We start from the raw sequence: 23,783 nt of genomic DNA on the forward strand, positions 1-23,783 counted from the left end.
TAGTGCCGCTTCAGGTCACCTGGTTGAGGAACAGGAGGAACCATTGGTGTGGGACGACAGCGGAAACTCGGTGGTTGCGGGAAAAGCGGGAATCGCGATGTCCTCGATATCACGGATCCGCGGTCTGGATCGTCCGACGCTCCGACTCAGCCAGTCGGCGATTAGGTTGCATCTGCCACTGATGTGTACGATCTCCAAGTCGTACTGCTGTAAGTAGAGAGCCCATCGTTGAACCCTTCCACTCTTTGCCTTGTCCATCCATTTTAGCGACTCATGATCGGTGAGAACGATGCACTTGCCCGCTCTGATGTATTCGCTGAAACGTTCTACGGCCCATCGGATGGCGAAACATTCTCATTCGCGCGTATCCCACTTTCGCTCAGCAGGAGTGAGGCCCTTGGATGCGAATTCGATGATGATGACGTCCTCTTCTTGTTTCTGTAACAGGGCTGCACCAACGCCCGTGCTGCTGGCATCACAGACCATGATGAAACACCCTTTGCCACGGGGTGCTGACAGAAGAACACAGTCACTCAGTTCTTCTTTGATTCTCTCGAACGCCTGATCGTGGATTTCTGACCAATTCCACACGCTCTTTTTCTTGAGGAGATCATTCAGAGGGCTGACGATGGACGAGAACTGACGTGAGAATCGACGCAAGTAGCTTGCAGCGCCAAGAAAGCTGCGGAGTTCACTTTTTGTAACCGGTTTCTTGGCGGCTTTCACGGCTTCCACTTTTCTGGGGTTAGGACGAATACCTTGAGAGCCAACGATATGTCCTAAAAGCGGGACCCTCCGACTTGACGAGTTCACATTTACGGATTTTGACGAAGAATCCGAACTCAACACATTTTTCCAAGACCCGCTCGAATCTCCGGAGAAGTTCATCAATGGAATTTCCGAATATTACGATATCGTCAATGTAGGAGAGGACACCGTCGCTGTACAGCTCTCCGAATTGCTCGATCCGTTGAAATTCGGGCGGGCTGTTTTTGATGCCAAACGGTAAGACATTCCACTCGAATTGTCCTTTGTGCGTCACTATTGCTGTTAATGGCTTCGATTCCTCTGCGACAGGAATGTTCCAGAAGCCATTGTTGAGATCAAATTGTGATGTAATAGTTGTGGTGTGCGGCAAGTTGAAGGTTGTCCCACAGATGAGGCAAAGGGTACATGTGACTCAATTCGTTTGTTAAGACCCCGGTAATCCAGACAGAGCCTCCATTCTCCCGAAGGCTTTTTGGTGAAAACAGGACATGAACCCCATGGAGATTTAGAGGGGCGTATAGCCCCAGCTGCTAACAATTTATCGAGTTGCTTGTCTAATTCTTCGCGAAGCTCCTTCGCTAGGGGACGAAGTTTTTGCTTGATGGGATTTGCCGTCATTGTAAAGGTGGCTTGGCCGGTCTTTACTTGTCCAACTCGTGGGCGGAGCCACGCCTCATGGAAGCGGGTGAAGATTTTCCAGAGGCGATTGCTGACGTCTGAGGAAAGATGACTTGTGAGTGTGTTGAAGATAGTTTTGTGTGATTCTATCAGCTCTTTCTCCCCCAAACTGTCATCAATACCAGTCACTACGTTGACTTTCTGTGTATCGACTCGCCTTATTGACGTCACATCCGCTTCAATTGCAGCAATAACTTCCAATTCCTTCCATTTGACCAGGCATTTCCGCTTAGGATCGACCAACACGTTGAAGCGACTGAGGGTGTTGGCGCCAAGCAAGGTGGGAACATCCTGTTGGACCGCGAAAAACTGTACTGGCAACGTTGCTGATCCGATGGCGACTGTTGCTGGTTTGCAAAGAATTCCTTCGGCACGTCCAAGACCCCGGAACGCTCTGACGACTTTGGTGAACTTGATTCCTAGCTGCTGCGCTAGACTTTGGCTGATGATTGATCTGGCGGCTCCCGAATCGGCAGTAACTATGACGGGTACGTTGTTAATCACTGCCTCGACTTTGACGTTTGTTGCTGGTAGGCGACCTTCGCTGTCTTCTATGGAAAATGTGTCCAAAGCGTTCATTACTGACTCCAGATCAGAGTCCGAAGATTCGTCATCCTCATCTGATGTTTCTGAGGATTCATCGTCCACATTTTCGATTGGGTGGGGAATTGTGCGACGCTTTGGCTTGAATCCAGATTCTTTCTTTTTTCTGGTGCGCCTTTCCTTTGCCTTCTCACTGCGACGTTCTGCGATGTCTTTCAACAGTGATTGATCTGCCGAGATATACCCGACTAGATTTTTGTTCCGGAAATGTGAGCTTGTGGCTTGGTCCTTTGTTCTAGTGGGTTGGTCCTTGGGTACATCGCTCATAAGGAACAGGAATGGCTCTTTATCGTCTCCAGGCTTTCTTCGTGGCGCCTTGCGACTGGTTCTTATTCCTCTCGCTAGTCTCATTCTTCCCTTGAATGGAACCTTCTTTTTCGTGTCTTGGACAACGTCGTCGAGAGTGCGTAGTTTGCACAACGAGTTTTGCGCGACCTTAGATGAGGTGCTCTCGTCACTGGACCCCTCCACATCGTCATAAACATTAGAATCGTGTTTAGCGGACATTCTGCTTTTCGCTCCCTTGCCTAAGCGATTGTTAGATGAGTTCAAATTAATTAGGTGTTAATTTGAAGATTGTTCTAACACTGATTGCTTTTCGGCAGTTCAGAGTTTAGCAGTTGGATGGAAGTCCAACCTCGACTGACGTGTTTGTTGTCTGTTTTACCGTTCATGATTAGATCTAAAAAGTCCCCTTCTAGCTAAAAATGCTACTAAAGAATTTAACAATAAGTGCGGCGGCAGTCGCTCAAATCGTCGCCAATATTTAACCCATTTTGGCAGACAATAGATTGATCTACTACGCATCCGTTACATAATTAACTAGACGAACTTCCGACACATTGCAAAGTAAATCCAGGAGATTCACTTGCTCCGCTACTCTAATCGCAGCGTTTACACTCTCACTCAAAGAAGAACTTGACGAATCGTTCAAGGGCGATCCTTACATCAATGCTCCCCAGAGTGTAAAAAGCACGCCTGTACGCTATCCAGACGGCTGCATGCCGGTTCTTCTACTACCAGATGATGATTCTCCCTCCTCTGGACGTTCTTCTGCTTCTTCGAAGTTCATTTCATCTTCAACACTCTCCTCTACGCGTCTCCTCTTTGTCCTGTCGACTTCGGGTGCTTTGCTCTCTGGGATCCACTGAGCTTTCGGGTACATCTGTTGCATCTCTTCTCTCATTAAATGAGGCACAAATGTCGTCAACAATTTGCATTGCTCGAGAGGTACTACCCTTTCTTTGCCCTTTGTCCACAGAGGCACTACGACCAGCGCTTTATCAAGAACTTTTATAACTCGACTTGGGAAGGATCTTATCGCTTGATACTTGTTTTCTCCAGTTATATGAGGTGTAGCTCCTCTTTCTGTCTTACTCAGTCGGTAAGTTACGATGTCGCCAATTTGGTATGTTGGTGATTTTCTCATTCCCATTTCTTCGTCAGCCGCGTCTTCCATTGCGCTAAGCTGAGATAGAATTAACTGCGCACTCTTATAGGTTTTGAGTTGCGTCAGTCGGCTTTCTTCACTCCCGTTTAGCTCGTAGTCGTCGAGCCCGGGTAGATGAAGATCTACTCCGAATGTTAGAGATGCCGGGGAATCACCAATCCTTCGACTTGGCGTAACATTGTACAGCAGGGTAGCGTTTGAAACGACCTCTTCAACTTCAGTATCAGTCTCCCAAGGGTAAGTCTTTAACGCGGTTTCCAAAATCCGATAAGCGCTTTCATTCACACCGTTGCCTTGCGGGTACTCCAATGATGAATAATGCAATTTCGCCTTCAGAATTTCCTCAACGTAGAGCTTGAAGTTTAAAGCGGTGAAAGTGGGGTCTCTATCACATAAGACTGCCTGAGGTGCTCCAAACCGATTTACCCACTGATCTCGTAGACATCGCCTCGCTGCTGGAGTTTGGATGGAATCTAGGACCACGGTTACCATGTAACGCGAATAATGGTCGACAATTACTAAAATCCAAACTTTTCTTCCATTAAACATCCGAGGTCCAATGTAGTCTAATGAGACAAGTTGGAAAAGCATGGGCTTTTCTAATGCTCCTTTCACTCCTCCGGTGCTCCGTAAAGGCTTTATGGCGTTGCACATGGGACAAGCTCCGATGAAACTCGCTACTTCTTCCTGCATGCCCGGCCACCAGACGTGTTTTCTCAAACGGTTCACCGTTCTAGTCACTCCCTGGTGTCCTCCGTTTTTGGACATGTGGAACCAAGCAAGAATTTGTGCACGGTACTTCCGTGGCACGTAGATTTTCTTCACTCTCCGTCCGTAGGGTATATCGTGGAACCAATCTATAGTTCCTTTCTTCATCTCTTTCTCCTCTTTCATTGCTTCCTCCTTAAATTCTACCGGATTTGGCAACTCGAAAAGGTCTCCAGCTTTGTGGACAAGATGAAGAACTTCTGGTACATACACGTTTTGCGGTAATTCCTCGTCTTCTAGAGAATACGATCTACTCAACCAGTCTGCGATGTTATTCGATTCGCCTCTGATATGCACGACCTCTGGTTGGTATTCTGACAATCTTAGCGCCCAACGACGCACTTTTGGAGAATCGATGCTCAACAAGTGCTGTAAGGACTTATGATCGCTATACACTAAAGGTTTACTCCCCTTTATGTACATTTCGTAATTCTCACACGCCCACACAATTGCAAATAGCTCTCTCTCCGTGGCTGACCAATTTCGCTGTCCTTCGCTCAGTTTCTTACTCGCGAACCCCACGAAATCTAAGCCTGAGTTTGCATCATTTACTTGTGCTAGAGCGGCGGCGACCGCTATGTCTGAAGCATCTGTGAATATTATGAAGGGTTTTGACCAATCCGGCATTGTCAGGTACACGGCATTTGCAATTGCCATTTTCGCCTTTTGAAATGCTTCTTCCTCATTTGCTCCCCAGGCGTACTTGACGTACTTTCCGGTGAGGCGAGTGAGTGGCTCCATCACTTCTGAGAAGCGAGGAATGTAAGCTCTCAAGTAGTTCGCGGCGGCGCAAAAGCTTAGAAGGGACCTTTTAGTAGTAGGTGCCTCAGCCATGACTAAACCTTGCAACTTTGCTGGATCGGGTTTTAGCGTCCCCTCAGATACAAGATGGCCCAGATAAAGAGCTTCTTTTGTAAAGAAATGGCTCTTACCGAAGTTTATATAAAACTTCGTTTGCCGCAATATCTCAAAGACTTGCTTCAGTAGCTCTAGATGATGAGCAATTGATCTAGTGAAAATTATAATATCATCGATATAAACCGAGACATTTCCATCGTCGATCAAATTTCGCAAAGCCTTTTCAATTGCGCGCTGGAATATCGTTTGACTCGTCCTCAGACCGAAAGGCATCACTTTCCAGACGAATATTCCTCTTTCAGGGACTACAAAGCCGGTGAATTGAACGCTTTCTGGCGTCAACGAGACGTTCCAGAAACCCCAGTTAAGGTCTACCAAAGTGAAGTACTTGCATCCGCTCAGCCTTAAGAGCAAGTCTTGTGCATTTGGAACTTGGTAGCCGTCGTCTTCGATTAATGAGTTAACATAGCGATAGTTTATGACTAGTCGCCACTTGTCAGAACGAGGCTTAGGAACCAGATGACACTGACTGACCCATTTACAGTCGGGTGCACTTTCGATCACTTTTGCCTTGAGCAGGTCGTCAATTTGCCGGTTCAACTCTTTGCGCAGATGGATTGGAGTCGGTCTAGCAGCTACTCTTCGTGGTAAGCCCTTTACTCTAATCTCCATGGCGATAGTAGTTGCCTTTCCTGCTTTTGGTTGAAACCAGATATCGGCATATTCCCTTATTAATTCTATAGCTTGGCTTCTTTCAGGCAATGTCATTTGAGAAGTCCATTCGCTAGAATTCTTTTGGATAGCTTCTTCAATGCTTCCAAGATCATTTTGAACTAGAGTGTCTACAGTACCAAAGCCCTTTTCTTCATCAGTTAAGGCGTAGCAAGGTACTTGCACGTTGTTCATTAGCACAATTCGTCGTTTAAAGTCAATGTGTGTGTTCAGTTTGGCAAGTGTTTCTGCGCCCAATAAAGTTGGTGCTGCAGATTTAGTGAGAGCGAAGACGGCCGTTATTTTCTGTCCAGAGCGGTCAGTTAGTTCAACAGGCGAGCTCAAAACACACTTTGCGATATTCTGATTCACATCTTTCATCGACAACTCCTGTCTTCCGGGTCCTTCCGTCACTCCGATCTTTCTTGCCGTGGTCTCAGACATCACGTCTATACAAGAGCCAGAATCAAGAATGACATCAAGTAACACCCCATTCACAGTGAGTTTAACTTCGACGTACTTGCGCCGTTTAGGGATTCTTTCATCCCTTTCAGACAGTTCAGCGTCCACCATCAGTACTTCTGCTTCTTCTTGACAATCATCGTCGGTCTCGCGTGAAGTCAATTGCTAGAACGTTGTGGGGTACGGCTGGTTTCTTCGTCCATTTCGGATCGGCTTTTCTCTTCTTAGCTGCGTAACGCTCTCTGGCGCGGACTCGATCTTGTTCGGTGACATTTAGTAATTTTCCGACAACGCCCTTCACGGAATCTAGTTGATCCGGAGTGGTGTTATCAAAACCGGTTGAGAGTTGCGCTCCCTTTTGAGTTGGGTGAGCTACAATCCTTGCTTTTCCGGCAGTGTCAGTCACGATTCGAGCGCGGCAAGCCTTGCTGATATGCCCTATTTTGTGGCAGTTAGCGCAACGATCCTTCCGGTGCGGACACAAGCGTTTGAGGTGCATTCCGCCACACCCAAAGCAAGGTCTCGTGACTGCCTGTGATGATGACGAAGCTTGTTCATGCACAGGCATCATGGGGTTGTCTTCCACCAGATAAGTCGTTGGTTGTTGAGGACTTTCTTCGTCCATCGAGCTTTGTACGCTTAGTGCATATTCGAAGAGTTCTTCGGTTGCCCATTGCTTATTAGGGTTGAGGTCTTTTATCCTCTTAGCAAGCCCTTTAGGAAGCAATTTGAAGGCCAATTTGAGAAGTTGAGGTTGTTGGAGGATTGGAGGACGTCGGCGACGCACGCACATGTACACATATGCTTGCTGGATTTCTCGGTGAGAGGCGACGGCTAGATAGACGGTTGGCTGTTGTTGTGGTTGCATGAGTCGGTCTTCGAAGAGGTCCAATTCCTTAGGTCCGACGAATCGTGCAATCATATCGGCCAAGTCTTCGATGTATACGATGCGTTCGACTCTGGGTCGAGCCGCTTGTATGGCGTATACGTACTCCGGGGCACAGATGAGTTCCATGACGTCAATGACAATCGCAGCCGTAGCTTGGTGAGCACGGATCTTCCTTTCGGCATCGCCAAACCAAGATTCCAATTCGAGTTCAGAACGGGGCTCGAATGGTTGAAAACTGAGATTCGTCTTCCACACGGCTAGTTGCCAATGGTGTGTGTTCTTGGGGATGGTCGAGGGAAAGGAGCCGCGGCGGAAGGCAAGAGGCTGAAATGCTGGTGAGTCTTCCTCAAAATAGAGTTGTTCCATCATTTCCGGTGAAGCAGCCCCCAGTTGATCTGCCGAGATATACCCGACTAGATTTTTGTTCCGGAAATGTGAGCTTGTGGCTTGGTCCTTTGTTCTAGTGGGTTGGTCCTTGGGTACATCGCTCATAAGGAACAGGAATGGCTCTTTATCGTCTCCAGGCTTTCTTCGTGGCGCCTTGCGACTGGTTCTTATTCCTCTCGCTAGTCTCATTCTTCCCTTGAATGGAACCTTCTTTTTCGTGTCTTGGACAACGTCGTCGAGAGTGCGTAGTTTGCACAACGAGTTTTGCGCGACTTTAGATGAGGTGCTCTCGTCACTGGACCCCTCCACATCGTCATAAACATCAGAATCGTGTTTAGCGGACATTCTGCTTTTCGCTCCCTTGCCTAAGCGATTGTTAGATGAGTTCAAATTAATTAAGTGTTAATTTGAAGATTGTTCTAACACTGATTGCTTTTCGGCAGTTCAGAGTTTAGCAGTTGGATGGAAGTCCAACCTCGACTGACGTGTTTGTTGTCTGTTTTACCGTTCATGATTAGATCTAAAAAGTCCCCTTCTAGCTAAAAATGCTACTAAAGAATTTAACAATAAGTGCGGCGGCAGTCGCTCAAATCGTCGCCAATATTTAACCCATTTTGGCAGACAATAGATTGATCTACTACGCATCCGTTACATAATTAACTAGACGAACTTCCGACACATTGCAAAGTAAATCCAGGAGATTCACTTGTTCCGCTACTCTAATCGCAGCGTTTACACTCTCACTCAAAGAAGAACTTGACGAATCGTTCAAGGGCGATCCTTACATCAGTGATAGCACGCTTTCTGCTGTTCTGACTTTGTCCTTCTGTGTTCTGTCAGCGCGCGTCTTGATTTCTGTTCCCGATGGCTTTGGCTGAACTCGGGTAACAATTCGGCCTTGGTGGTCTTTAGTGACCATGTTTGGACATGCTGTTTGTACATGTCCAACCACTTGACATTTGAAGCATCTAAATGCTCGTTTGGGGCATTCTGATTTCCAGTGCCCCATGTTTCCACAACTTGGACATGGGGTTGTTGGAAGGCGCTGATGTGGATTTTGTCTAATCCTTTTGTTTGGACTTTCCGGCTCTGACGGCGCTGCTCGCTTTTCGACTGGAAGGACTTCTTCTGCAGAGTCCTCTCCGTCTTCGTGCTCTAGGGCCCTTGCTCGGGCCCAAAATGATTGGAACGTGTGAGTTCCTCTTTCTTTAGCCATTTGTGTGGCCAGACTTTTTGGTAGGCAACTTCGGCAAATTTCCAGAATGCGGGTTGCGGGTATGACCCCTTCATAGTTGTGGCGGAGGCAGAGCCGGTGGAGCCGAGTGATGGAGCTCCGGACCCACATTTCTGCGTTCAAGGCTGTTGACTGCCGGACCCCTTTTCTGACAAGAGTTTCGTGAGAACGTGTATTTCTCGTTGTCAAACAATTGTAATGCCACCTCGTCTACCAAGCCCTTCGTGACTGTTCATGGCATTTGCTGAGCCAATGATGTCCCTTAAGTTGCCATCTGCAACTGCTGCCCAAGCCTCTTGGAAGAGTGCCGTGCACACTCTGAACCGGCTGATTTGCTGGCTGGCGATGTCCACCCAGTCTTCCATCTCTTTTTCGTTCCTGGGTCGGAACGGGGGAAAATTAAGGCGTTCCATCACCTTATCCCTTTTCTGGAGTTGGTCCTCCATTTCGGCTAGAGTTAGCGCCAGAGGGAACCTGCTGCGCGCCGTGGCAATGGTGACGAACATCGGACTGCCGCCGTTCCCGGAGCAGCCCCCACTTTGGTCCGTTAAAGGCAGGCTTCGCTGCCTTGGTTCGAGTTGGGGAACGGTGGTGTCACTGTTCATTTTGTTAAGGTTCACGAGGGGTTTGTTAACAGGTGAGGAAAAACATTCAGACAGATTTTGGGACGACCCATGGAACAGAAAACTTGGGTGAGGAAACAGATCAACAGACGACAAAACACAGTAGAGCAGGCTAACACACAAGTCGCACAGCGGAGTCGACCTACGCGACTAGACACTTTTAGCAGGCGCGAGAACGGTTCCTACTGTCAATTTATTGTTCCATTATGTTAATTTATGCATGCCTCTTTATTTATACATGCCAACCTTGTGCACCTGACAAATTAAAATTATACAATGTTAATGTTTGACCAAATCAGATCAAATATTTGAATATATATTAGATTGTACTGAGATTTGAACCTAGGTCGTTAGATTCAGAGTCTAGAGTGCTAACCACTACACCATACAACCAATATTTCTTTCGAATCAGCTCCATCAACCTCCAAAACATCCTTAAATCGATCCCAAACCACATTAAATTTTGCATGCCTAAATCAATCTCAACCATGTTAATTTATGCATGCCTAAATCAATACAAAACCTTGCTAAATTATGCACCTGACACATTAAAATTGTACAATGTTAATGCTGGACCAAATCAGGTCAAATATTTGAATATATATTAGGTTGTACTGGGATTTGAACCCAAGTAGCTAGATTCAGAGTCTAGAGTGCTAACCACTACACCATACAACCAATATCTCTTTCGAATCAGCTCCATCAACCTCCAAAACATCCTTAAATCGATCCCAAACCACATTAAATTTTGCATGCCTAAATCAATCTCACCCATGTTAATTTATGCATGCCTAAATCGATACCAAACCTTGTTAAATTATGCACCTGACATCGATGGGATTAACTATGTCCAACCTCCTTGGATTCTGCAGCACTAATTGCAACAAAAAAATGAAAGAGTACTAAAAATCCCCACATGGATTTTTAGCCCACAACACCACCATCTTTCGCGCTTTTTGTCAGCCACCAGTCGCTTTCTATCATCAACTCGCTCTCCCTTGACTCCCGCATCTGTCAGGTCACTCTAGCCCGTGAAATTCACTTTAGTTCTCATGTGCCCTGGCGGTCACTACTGCGCACCTTGTGTAGGGGTGTCTGATTCAGTTGTGATTACAAGGACCTGCGGACACATTCGACTCTATCTAGGCGACCCCTTTCCATTTGGAGAGTTATTAGACTTGCTGGACTCAATTGTGGGATACTGGCATTCGACACTTGTATAGGTCGTCCTATACCTCGTCACTAATTCTTTATGTTTCGTTCAATGCCTGGATAGAAGGCTACCCCCACCCGCCATCGATTGTTGGAATGCCCGCATGTCAAGTATTCTTTGATGAATTTTGGCTAAGTCAGAAGAAGTGCCAGCAGAGGGTTGTGATCCGCCGACCTTACGGTCCTAAAGACAGCGCCATACCAACTGTACCAACAACTCTTTTCTTTCAAATCTTTCGGAGGCCGGGCCCGCAAAAGTGACCAAGTCTGCAATTTTCCACATTCACGCCATTCACGCACAATTTACCAGAAAAGATCACATGAGCATGAAATACTCCCAAAATGCACGTTTTCGCTTTTCCACTCCCCCCTAGTCAGTTTAGATCCATTCCTCCCCATTCTTCTGTTTTTAGAAGCTTTTTGTCTTCTTCTTTAAATTTTGTTCCACTTTCCCCCACAACCAACCATTTCCAGCATGAACCCCCTCCGGATCTGCACTTTCTTGCTCTTCCTGGTATCCTTGCCAGTGATTTCCAAAGGGAACCCCATGGACTTCGTTCAACCACAAGCCCTACCATACACATTTCCACCCATATATTCATCCATCATCACCCAACTCTCCATTTTATCCAACTATCTCATCCTTCTTCTATTCATTATCATTGCATTTCCACTCCTCCGCTCTTCCATCATGCTATTCATCAAGTTATATCTATATCCATTTGCCACCCTTCTTCTAAATCTCTCTGGATTGACTGGTATCTTCATTTGGATTTACTGGAATTTCCACCCTTCACTTTCCCTCATTTCTCTTCCTTCTTTCACTGCCTTCTTCCCTTTATCATCCACTCTAACCCCCATCTTTACTCTCCATACTTCCACCCTATTCACTTGCATTCTATCGTCATCTATCATCATTAATATCATATTCATCTATTTTTCATACCATACATCATTTTCATCATCTTTGTCAACCCAATGCCCAGCAGGGGGCAAAAACCCGCCTAGTTCTGTTGAGGGTTTACTCAACGGTGACCCCCTGAGGTTGGTGGTGAAGCCGCCCAGCGTAGTCCAACACTAAGTCCGATCCAAGGACCCACAACAGACCCCCGCTTCCTACACCGGCCTCACTAATAAGATTCGCGGCCCAAAGCGTGGGAATGGTGATCATTGTTGCGAACGGAAGAATGGTGCAAGTCCAGCAAAATCCAGAGTTCAACACGTAAGTACCAGCAGCAGAGAGCGTGGATACCGTTACCCACATGGATGAAGAGTTGGCAAAGTAGGAAACCATGGGGAAAAGCCAGGGAAAAAACACACTGAACTATGGAAACGTAGATAAAAAAGCCGGTCAAAATCATTAAGACCACGAACGCAGGATACTTTAGGCATCTGAGAATGAAATGATGCGTGAAGTATACGATATAACCACAAAGAAGTAGGATAAACAACATACCCAGAAAATTAGGGTCATGTAATCTGATATTCGACATTTTTGCAAGCCTCATGGCCTACATATGCGTTTGCCTTCATCATAACAGCAAAAAAAGGCAGGTGCTGGGATTCGAACTCGCCCCCTTTCGGTCCTACGATCCACGTTCCTACCCCTGCGACAACAGTCAGTTTCTTTCTATCAATTTGGCTGGTAATCCGCTCGAGTTCCAAAATATCTTGTCCTGTTGTTTTGCCTTTTTCTGTCCCATTTTGGGTGCACCATTTCATTTTTTTGGAATTCACTCAACCTTCTGGCACAGACCTAACCCCCCCCCTGTCTTCAACCTCCATTCCGTCGAACCAACCTTCCTCCAAACCTTCGGGAATGAACCCTCTCTGCGCCGCCATCATGGTTTTCCTCGCTGGCACATGCCTCGTCTGCCTGGCGTCATCCTTTTCAGGATGGATCCGCATCGCTCGCACCTTAATTTATTGGGGATCTTACTTAGTCCTCTTCGTATTGTTTTACCTTTCATACACTTGTCCCTCATGTCTCCTCTCTTTCTTTCTTTCAGTGGTTTCCCCCCTCTCAAGCGCGTTTAGGAGCCGTTTTCCCCTTGGTTCCGTTAGTCTTGAGGCTCCATTCGGGAGTCCTTCCCCGTTTCCTCCCTCATTCCTGTCCCTGTCGCTGTCAGTTGGCGCTGTCTTGTTGGTTTGTTGCGGCCTACAATTCATTGGTGGACGATGAGGGCAGCGGCCTAGCAACAAAAGTTCGTCTTCAACGTCAGGGACCCCAGCCAACCCAACAGATCCTATTCTCCTCTGTTCCCCATCTTCATTTCTTTCAGCTTTGCGGGACCTCTCCAACAACTCAAAGCCCGATTCCCACACTGAACTCAACTCCTCCATCGCCCGGCTTCAAGAATCCATCGACCAATTGCTTGTTGCCTTTGCTCTTCTTGATGGTTCCAAAGGAATTCATGCCATCCACATCGACGAATCCACTTCTTCACCCAGTCCAACAGAAACTCCACCTTTCGCAATGTCTACATCAACCCCAACCGTCAAAAGAGAAGAACAACCCAAGTCAATTACGCTGCCCATCCCCACCACTCAACCCAAGAAGATCAGTCCAACAATTCTCGCCCAACTTACCGATTTAACTCCAGAGCAAGCCATTAAAGAACTCCAGTCTCATATCAAACAACAAAGGGAAGAGAAAAGACGCCCCGTTTTCTTGACTGAAGAAGAAAAACAAATGCCAGCAGATCAACTTTATCTTCGTCTCAAACAGGCCGACTTACTTGCTCGTGAAGCCGAATTCTTGCAACATATGCCTCAACTCCCTTCCGACGTCCGGAATTGGAGTAAAGCCGACATCAACCGTTGGTTCAGGGATCAGAAGCATGAACAATGGGCCATTCGTCAAATCGAAAATGGTAAAACACTTTTCATCTGTCCCCAATGCAATCAAGCCAGAGACGCCGGAGTTCATCGCTGTGTCCCTTTGTGGAAAAGACCAACAACCCGTTCCGGACTCCCCATGCAACGTCAGACCTTCTTAACGACATCGGGCGGTAGTTTCAGAGTCAGCCAGAAAACAGTTCCTGACACCACGCGCATATCTGAACTGTCGGATCGAATTGCCAAAGCAAGAGAAAATACAACACAAGCCAACCAGCAGTTAGCCCAACTCCAAGCTCCACGTACAACTACTTCAACCACTTCAAATTCAACTCCACTTGACATCCCAGATCATCAACAATTTCCATACGCTTCTAACCCTCAACTTCAACAGTTCGTTCAACAATCATCCTCATCGTCATCCAGTCCACCCCTCATCGATCTAACACTTGACGACGAACCAATGTCGTCCCTCGAAATCCAACAACCCCAACCACCTCCAATGCAATCCCCAATCATGTCCCAAGGTCAACAATTCCCCTATCAATCATATATTTATCCATATTACCCACCTATGTATTCCCCAACCCCCATATATTCGTCTTCATATAACCAGCCAAATTTTCAGTCCCACCATCCATCAAACCCAACCACATAACCATATCTTGCCCATCCTCCATGAAAAACACATCCATAAGCATCAATAATAATTCATCTAAATCCAATCCCCCATCTCAATCGTCTCCAATTTTTCCCCTTCGTCGTTATTCATGTCCATCATCTATCTATTCATCCAACATAACCCCCCACAACTCCCATAATAATAACATCGATATTAATTCTCCCCCTCCCGTCAAGTGTGTTCCCAATCCGTCTCCGTGTCCATTTTTTTCTATTTATTCGCTAGTTGCTCGCAACATCTCTCGTTGTTCCCTTCGTTTTGTTGATCTTTTCATAAATTCCATATCGATATTGTGCCTCGTTGATTCCGGTGCCGCCGTTAATGTTATGTCCTCCGAAATTGCTTCACAAATTCCATACAGAATCCATAATCAACCTTCCTCAACGCTATCTGGTTGCACGGGCTCCACAATGGATATTCTCCATTGGGGCTCTTCTTCTTTTTCCCTTTCCAATAGTCAATCTGTCGATCTTACCTTCGCCGTAGTCAATCATCTTCCCTGGCAATTTATTCTCGGTCTCCCATTCTTTGTTGCCACTAATTTTGTTGCCAATTTTTCAGAGAATTACCTCGTCAATCGCCACGGCCCAGTGCAACTCAAATCGCAACTCCAGTCTCTTCTCTATATCTTCGTCATCTACAATCAACACACTCACCGCCGAAGAAAGACAAGAGCTCCAACAACGAGTGGATGAAGCATTACAGGCTGTCGAATATCCTGAAATCGTCGATCAACTCTCACCCCTTCTCTTGGAATTTCACGACATCTGGGCCTCCATGCGACCAAGCAAGTGCAAAGTCCTACCACATGTCATTGAACTCTCCTCAACGCGCCCGATTGTCGAACGCCCTCGTCGTTTCTCCGCCGAACAGGTTGAAATTATCAAGAAAGAAGTCGAAATCATGGAAAAAGACGGAATCATCAGGCCATCCTGTTCGCCGTACGCTACGGAAGTCGTCCTGACGCGGAAGAAGAATGGACTCTGGCGCTTTTGTGTTGATTACCGCCAACTCAATAAGGTTACTACATCCGACAAGTACCCGATCCCCCGGATCGCAAGTCTTCTAAATTCTATCCGTGGCAGGTAACGTCTTTTGTGCCTTAGATCTTCGTGCTGGGTATTGGAACATTTGCATGGAGCCACGTTGTACCCCGTTTACCGCCTTCCGCACCCCTACAGGTCTTTATGAATTCGTGGTCATGCCTTTCGGCTTAAAGAACGCACCAGCCACATTTCAGCGTGTCATGGATTTCATCCTCCAAGACTTGTTTCCGAAAGGCGTCCTCGTCTACCTGGATGACATCTTGATCCACGGCACCTCCGTCGACGAAGTTTGCAGCACTCTTCGAATTGTTTTGCAACGTTTTCGCCATTTTGGGCTTCGGGATGAACATCGTCAAGTCCCAGTTCTTCCATAAATCCCTTCTATATCTAGGTCATATCCTCGCCCATGGCACCATCCGACCAAATCCAAAGAAAGTCGAAGTCCTTTCGCACATCCGCCCACCGACTTCAGTCCCAGAAGTTCGCAAAGTCCTCGGCCTGCTAAGTTATTTCCGCCAGTACATTCCAGCCTTTTCTCACTTTGCCCACCATCTATCAGATCTTTTCAAGTCCAAAGTCGTATTTGAATGGACACCCAACCATCAGTTTGCCCTCGAATTCTGCGCACATCAGTTAGCGACTTCAGTTCTTGTTCTTCCACTTGAAGATGACGATTTCGTTCTCGAGACCGATGCTTCAGACTACGCTGTTGGTGCCATTCTCTCAGTCCGTCGTGATGAAAAGCTCATTCCAGTTGAATTCGCCTCTTGCACCTTAAAAGCTGCTGAACTCCGTTGGCCAACACGAGAAAAAGAGGGCTATGCCATCTTTTGGGCCCTCAACCATTTCGATCATTATCTACGCGGCCGTCACTTTGATCTCTTCACCGATCACCAGTCTCTGCTGTACATGTCGAAGAACAACACCGGAAAACTCGCTCGCTGGTCCTGTCGCTTGGCGGAGTACAATTTCACCCTTCGTCATAAGCCTGGCAAGGAAATGGATCATGTCGATTTCTTTTCACGTTTTATTGTTGATGATTATGACCTTCTTGCCGACAGAATGACCTATCTCCCCTCGGTTAGTTCTTCAATCCCATGTCAACTTTCACCCTCGCAGCTTAGCGCAAATGTCATTGAAATAAGCAACGCTTCACCACCGACACCATCCCTCATTGTTCCAACGCCATTCCCCTCATTTGACGAAATCGTTACCGCACAACGATCCTATGTGCCCAGACCAACTGGCAAGCAATTCTCCACGCGAAACGAGATCATCTTCTACAACCATGGCCTGTGGATCCCACCAGCACTTCGTTCACATGTTATCGCCGCGTGTCATATTGTTCCACCCTTCCGTCATGCGGGGCATGTGAAAACAGCTAAGACTATTTTGAAAAGTTGTAACTGGCTTAACTTACATCGTGATGTTGCTTCTTTTGTCAGCTCTTGTTTATCTTGTCAACGCTTACGCCCACGAATCGAGCAATATCAAGGCCAGTTCATCCATCAGCCGCCAACAACTTCATTGTTCGAGCAAGTCCATATCGATCACTGGGGCCTTTGTCTTTGGGTCCGCAATCAACCTTACGTTCTCACAATGATCGATCGTCTCAGCCGTTGGTGCGAATGCGTAGTTGTCAAAGATGCAAAGGCCGAAACGACTGCGCGTACGTTTTTGGAGCACTGGGTTTGCCGCTACGGAGTACCCAAGACTGTTGTTTCTGACAAAGGACCCGCATTTTGGTCCGATGTCTTCGATCGGTTGTCCAAGTTGTTAGGTTTCACTCATTTGCGTACCACGTCCCAACATCCCGAAGGCAACAGCTTGATCGAGACATTTCATCGTACCCTAAAGAAGGGCATCGCCTCCATTCATATCGAGAATAAAGACATTCCCTTTTCCACTGCAGTTCAACTGGCCGTCTACGCCTATCGCTCTACAATCCACTTAACCTTGGGCGACTCTCCTGCGTTTATCACCTTTGGTATTGATCTCCGACCCCCAGTCGAGAATGATTGGCGTTTCCTACGACATGCTGACGACGTTCAGCGGGCTAAGGTCATATCCGAAATCCGATTGCAACAGATTGAACGTGCTCATGCCCAGTTTCTCTACTTGTCCAAGCTTGATCAGCCGGGTCGAACGCACGATTTATTTGAGTTGAATGACATTGTCCTGGTTTCCTTATCCGACAAGGAATTTGCTGCCGCGTCCCGAGTTGAGGGCGACCGCAAAATTGCCCCAAAGTTCAGTCTGCCCGCCCGCGTAATCCATGTTTCGCAGAATGGCAAGTCCGCAATTGTCCCACACTTTGGCTCAGGTCGTACACAAGAAGTCCACATCCAAAATGTCCGTTTCATTACGCTCCCATCATGCCCTATTCTCCGGCAGCAGTGGCAATCAATCGCCACCCAACATGTGGAAAGCACCATCAGTGATCCGGCCAAGAGAGCACAATACTTAGAAGCTTTCTGGACGAGCATTACAGATGCTCAAGAGCCGATCCAACAACGCTTCAAGCGACGCAGAGTAGGCAACGAGGCTTGAAGGGGACGATAATCTGATATTCGACATTTTTGCAAGCCTCATGGCCTACATATGCGTTTGCCTTCATCATAACAGCAAAAAAAGGCAGGTGCTGGGATTCGAACTCGCCCCCTTTCGGTCCTACGATCCACGTTCCTACCCCTGCGACAACAGTCAGTTTCTTTCTATCAATTTGGCTGGTAATCCGCTCGAGTTCCAAAATATCTTGTCCTGTTGTTTTGCCTTTTTCTGTCCCATTTTGGGTGCACCATTTCATTTTTTTGGAATTCACTCAACCTTCTGGCACAGACCTAACCCCCCCCCTGTCTTCAACCTCCATTCCGTCGAACCAACCTTCCTCCAAACCTTCGGGAATGAACCCTCTCTGCGCCGCCATCATGGTTTTCCTCGCTGGCACACGCCTCGTCTGCCTGGCGTCATCCTTTTCAGGATGGATCCGCATCGCTCGCACCTTAATTTATTGGGGATCTTACTTAGTCCTCTTCGTATTGTTTTACCTTTCATACACTTGTCCCTCATGTCTCCTCTCTTTCTTTCTTTCAGTGGTTTCCCCCCTCTCAAGCGCGTTTAGGAGCCGTTTTCCCCTTGGTTCCGTTAGTCTTGAGGCTCCATTCGGGAGTCCTTCCCCGTTTCCTCCCTCATTCCTGTCCCTGTCGCTGTCAGTTGGCGCTGTCTTGTTGGTTTGTTGCGGCCTACAATTCATCATGGATGTCTAGCGTGAGCAGCGTAGACAGAAAGCACGTAAAAACGGAGAAGAAGGAGGCCGTCATTGGGTTAGCGAGCTCAGACAACAATTGCACTGCCAAGTGTGGTGGTGCTCCTAGGGCGGGAGACAAGAGGATAGCATGCTTGATTTCTTTTCCTGGTTTTCTTAAGTCTGTGTCTCGTAGAACAAAGTCTCAAAAACCCATCAGGGCCCCTCCAGACTTTGGAATCCGCCGACGCTTCCTAGTGGGCTCGTCTGACAGTTGCTGTGGCGTAGACAGAGCTTCAAAGAACTCTTCGATCACTTCCCGGCATTTCTGCGGATCATACATATTAGAAACTTCTTTCTGCACCAAGTTCAGCCATTCTTTCTCTTGCGCTAAACCTTGTGGGGGCAAAATGAATTGGGCATCCTGTATGTGGACCTGTCGGAGATCATTCGTGAGGAGCGACTTTGTGCAATAGCTGTTTTCAGGGTAGGGAGAACTCGAACAACCCGATAAGGGAGAGTCCAACGGGGCGAAACTTTGTAAAAGGCGTTTTTGTGCTTCATTTGATCAAGTGGAATCGCACGGCAGAGGATGAGTTGACCTTCTTCGAATGTTGTTGGTTGACGTGCTTCATTCTTGCGCTGATTTTGACGATGCAATAGTTCTTGTGCCTGCAACTGGACATCTAACCTAAGAAGCGAGAGAAACTTCAATCTTTCACTGTTGAGAGGGGTTGATTCCATTCGCCAGTCATTGTCGTTGGGCAGTCGAGGGTCGACTCCATAGGTGAGATAGCTGGGGGAGTGCCCTGTTGTGCTGTGAATTGTTGAACGATAGCCAAACAAAACCAAGTCAAGTGCTTCTTGTAGCGGAACATTTTTTTGATCAAAAAAATCGTAGACCTTGATTCAAAGTTCGATGAAACGATTCGATTGGGGCGTTACCCTCGGGATGATACACTGTGGAAGTGATCCGCGTTATTCCTAGTTGTGCGGAGAGCCTTGTCAGGACTGTGTTGCAAAAGGAGGGATCTTGATCGGATACTAACTTGTTGGGGACACCAAATCGATAAACCCAAGAATGCAGGAGAGCTGTTGCAACCGTTGTAGCTGTTTTGTTATTGAGAATCACACATTCGACCCATTTAGTATGCTGGTCAATCAATGTAAGGATGACATATGATTTCTCGTTATACGAACATTGCCAGAAATCCATATAAATGCTGTCGAAAGCACCCGGTATTGGATGAGTCTGAAATAGTCCTTGCACTCGTTCCGCTCCTGACCTGTTGCGACGACAAAATAGACACGATTGCAGGTAAAGTGTTACATCTTTCCGCAAATTTGGCCAATTGAACGTCCTATTGATGGTAGAAGTGGTTTTCTTGATACTTGGGTGATGGAAGGGAGCTATGGAATGGTACGAAGCGATAACCTTGGTTCTGAAGCTTGGGGGAACGTAGATGAGCCCGTGGTAATAGATGATGTTGTTTTTGCGTGAGAATCCTAGAGTCGTTGGAGTTGGTTCTTGTTTCTGCGCGTTGATAATGTCATGTAGTTCAGGGATCGGCTCTGTTGACGTGAAAAAGCAAATTCTATCGCGTAGTGTTCCGTCGTCTTCTTGATCCAAGAATCGTGATAAGAAGTCGATGTGCACGAGTTCTTTGCCACTTTTGTGATAGATTTGCATATCGTATTCAGTTTCATGATCCGTGTGCACAACGAATGTGCGGCCACGTAAGTAATGATCAAACTTTTGTAGTGCTGCAACGATTGCGTAAGCTTCACGTTCTCTTGCAGGCCAGTTCTTCTGAATCGTGGACAATGTCTTCGAATAGAATTCAACAGGTTTCCACACATCCTCATGCTTTACGTGTAATGCAGCTCCAATCGCTTTCTCAGAGGCGTCAGTTTCCACCATGAACTCATCTGAATCAAGTGGAATTTCAAGAACCGAATTTGCCAATCTCGAAATCGCTTCTTCAACTGCTCGTTCGTGTTCGCTTGTCCATTCGACTTCAGTTAGCTTATTGCTTCTTTTTGTGTTCTTCTGACTGCGTAATAATTCAAATACCGGGGTCATAATATCTGCATAACGGGGGATAAAGGCATGATAGAACCCAAGGAAACCTAAAAGACTTCTGACATCATTGAGATTCGTTGGCGACTGGATACGGCTGAGGGCTTCAACTTTCTTTGGATCAGGAACAAGCTGTCCCTCTACAATCAGTTGACCAAGATACTTCAGCTTTCTAGGAAAAAACACACTTTTCGGGAGATTCAAAGTCAACCCCGTGGCACGAAGACGCTCAAAAACTGTTCGTAGAAGTTGCATCGTCTGTTGAAAGGAATGGGAATGAACCAGAATATCATCAATATATGCGAGGACCCCAGAAAACCGTAAGTCGCCAAACAAAAAGTCAACCATCCGCTGAAAGGTTGCAGGGGCGTTAGTCAACCCAAAGGGCATACAAATGAACTCATACAAGCCTTTGAAGCACCGAAATGCCGTGTATTTAATCGATCTCTCCTCCATTGGTATTTGCCAATACCCTGCTCGTAAGTCAAGTGCGACAAAGTATTTGGACCCTTTGATGGCGTGGATCAAGTCTTGGATGCGAGGGAGTGGATAACGATCTTTGATTGTCACTTTGTTGAGCGCCCGGAAGTCAATGCAAAAGCGCCAGTCTCCTGTCTTCTTTGGTACTAACACAACTTCGGAAGCATATGGTGAACAACTTGGGCGGATAACTTTCTGATCTAGCATTTTCTGTACTTCTGCATCCACAACTTTCTTCTGTTCCTCAGTAATTGGACGCGGGCGGACGACAACAGGTCGATCGGTTGTTAGACGAATCCTATGTTCGAGTTCAGCGGCCTTTCCACGCTGCTCGCCCCTCCAAAGGCCGTCGTACTCGCTTAGCAGATCGCGGACTTCTTGACGTTGAGCTTCATTCAATGGCGAATCTGAAAAATCGAGGGTCACAGAGGGCGAAGTAGCGAAAGCAGAGTTGGAAGCTGGAGGATCGACAGACGGCGGAGTGCGAAGGACAATGGGCCCGTAGATTGTATTCAAAACACGATTAGGAATGTCATGGACAGCACCAAGTTGACTCAAAAATGGAAGACCAAATAACGCAATACATGGAAGATCAGTTACTACCGCACATTTCACCGACACAGTTACAGAATTAGACAACGTCATAGGTAAGTCGATCCATTTAGCCACGTCGTTTAGCTTTGCCACCAACCCCATGCAACGCCCGAATGGGTGAACAGCAGGATTCATATGTAAGGAAGGGAAGAAGGACATAAGAGATAATATTTAATTGTGATCCAGAATCAACGAGAGCAAGAAACGAGGATGAACGATTGAGAAATTCAATGAATTGGAGCTTATGGACAAAATCATCACACGAAGAGTTGCTGAAAAACGAGGAAGGAATGGACGTAGACAACGAAAAACACGTAGACGAAGGGTAGTCAGAGCTTTGCGAATTATAATGGAATGTATGTATCAGGTTAACAGTCGAAAGAATGGGCACGAAATATTCGCCGTTGGGTAGAGGACTGCGCCAAGTTGGTCATTGGAATATCGGAAGTTGCGGGCGTTGTGGGTTCTGCAGGCGTAGGGGACTGTAACAGACGATGTCGAGCTTCTATTTCCTCTTTGGCGTGTCGTAGATGTTCGTAATCGGCTAATACTTTGGCTTCATCTGTAATTGCAGCTGTTCGTAATCGTAGACCACCTTGTGATTGTGTAACGACTAAGCCTTTCGTGGTAGCTGGCGTGGATCCGTCTGTTTGCCAACGAGTTGCGAGGCATTGGTGCTTTCCTTTTAATTCAGTATACAATTGATGGCATACCTCACACTCAAGAACTTCAATACCCCTGGAACGCATGGATTGTGCCCAAACTTCACTTTTCCTGTTGCTGACGAGTCGTTGGATGTCACGGCGGGGAAGTAGCTTCTGTTCTGCGGAGAGTTCACCTAACGGCTCAAAATCGGAAGTTCGCAGCATCTCACGGGTTTCCATGCGTCGTTGACGTTCAACTTTCCCATTTTCGATGTAAAGTAGTTCAGCTTCGGACAATTTGGCGAAGTCTTCTTTTAATTCATCGGGAATTGGGTCACGAGACGCAAGGTTGATGGTTACTGATGGGTTTTTGAGACTTTGTTCTACGAGACACAGACTTAAGAAAACCAGGAAAAGAAATCAAGCATGCTATCCTCTTGTCTCCCGCCCTAGGAGTACCACCACACTTGGCAGTGCAATTGTTGTCTGAGCTCGCTAACTCGTAAGCTTTTGATACTTTCTCAATCTCGGGATCTACGGTTCTTTTTCCCATTTGTTAGAATGACGACCTCCTTCTTCTCCGTTTTTACATGCTTTCTGTCTACGCTGCTCACGCTAGACATCCATGACCCTAACTTTCTGGGTATGTTGTTTATCCTTCTTCTTTGTGGTTATATTATCTACTTCACGCATCATTTCATTCTCAGATGCCTAAAGTATCCTGCGTTCGTGGGCTTAATGATTTTGACCGGCTTTTTTATCTACGTTTCCATAGTTCAGTGTGTTTTTTCCCTGGCTTTTCCCCATGGTTTCTTACTTTGCCAACCCTTCCTCCATGTGGTTAACGGTATCCACGCTCTCTGCTGCGGGTACTTACGTGTTGAACTCCGGATTTTGCTGGACTTGCACTATTCTTCCATTCGCCACAATGATCACCATTCCCACGCTTTGGGCCGCGAATCGTATTAGTGGTCCGGTGAAGCGGAACCCAAGCTGTGGGGATCGTACGGTGTCCTCCTCCGCTATCAACGTTGTTTCAATTGAAGATGCTACCAAACTAATTCGTGCTGCAATTGAACCATTCGCCAACTTTGCAACTTCTGCAACCAGTCCAGCACCGTCTCCCGCCAATCCAGCTGAGGATCTACAAAAAGTTATTCATGAAATCCGCGCACTACTTGTCCCCCTAGAAACGCTAGTTCTTTCTATCGCCAATACCGTTGCTGAAGCTCCTACAGCCACCTATATTGCGATGGCTATGGAAAACCTCGGCGACAAACTTGACCATCTCACCACTGTTGAAGACACAGTTGTTACTCCTTCTATGCCTTCTCCCACCCCCGCCAACTCCAGTTTCCACGACGCCAACATGCTCTGACACCATGCTGACACCCCGGCGATCAGAAGTTCATCCCAACATCACATGCGCCAACCAGTTCGCTCCCCTTGCTGAAGATGGCCCAGAAGACTGCAACTATGACGATCTTACTATTGAACAGAGCGCGAACGCGAAATTCACAACAGTGCGACGA

General features: G+C 46.9%; 2 non-coding genes across 2 annotated transcripts; both read right to left on the reverse strand.

Moving 5' to 3' along the window:
- Positions 1-9,752: 9,752 nt before the first annotated feature.
- On the reverse strand, positions 9,753-9,824 carry Trnaq-cug (transfer RNA glutamine (anticodon CUG)). The gene has a single exon. It is a non-coding gene; the product is annotated as a tRNA-Gln (tRNA).
- A 213-nt stretch (positions 9,825-10,037) lies between these two features.
- On the reverse strand, positions 10,038-10,109 carry Trnaq-cug (transfer RNA glutamine (anticodon CUG)). The gene has a single exon. It is a non-coding gene; the product is annotated as a tRNA-Gln (tRNA).
- Between the last annotated feature and the right edge of the window lie 13,674 nt (positions 10,110-23,783).

Source organism: Condylostylus longicornis, unplaced genomic scaffold, assembly GCF_029603195.1.
Source record: "Condylostylus longicornis isolate FDR11 unplaced genomic scaffold, ASM2960319v2 ptg000653l, whole genome shotgun sequence".
NCBI classification, from domain to species: Eukaryota; Metazoa; Arthropoda; class Insecta; order Diptera; family Dolichopodidae; genus Condylostylus; species Condylostylus longicornis.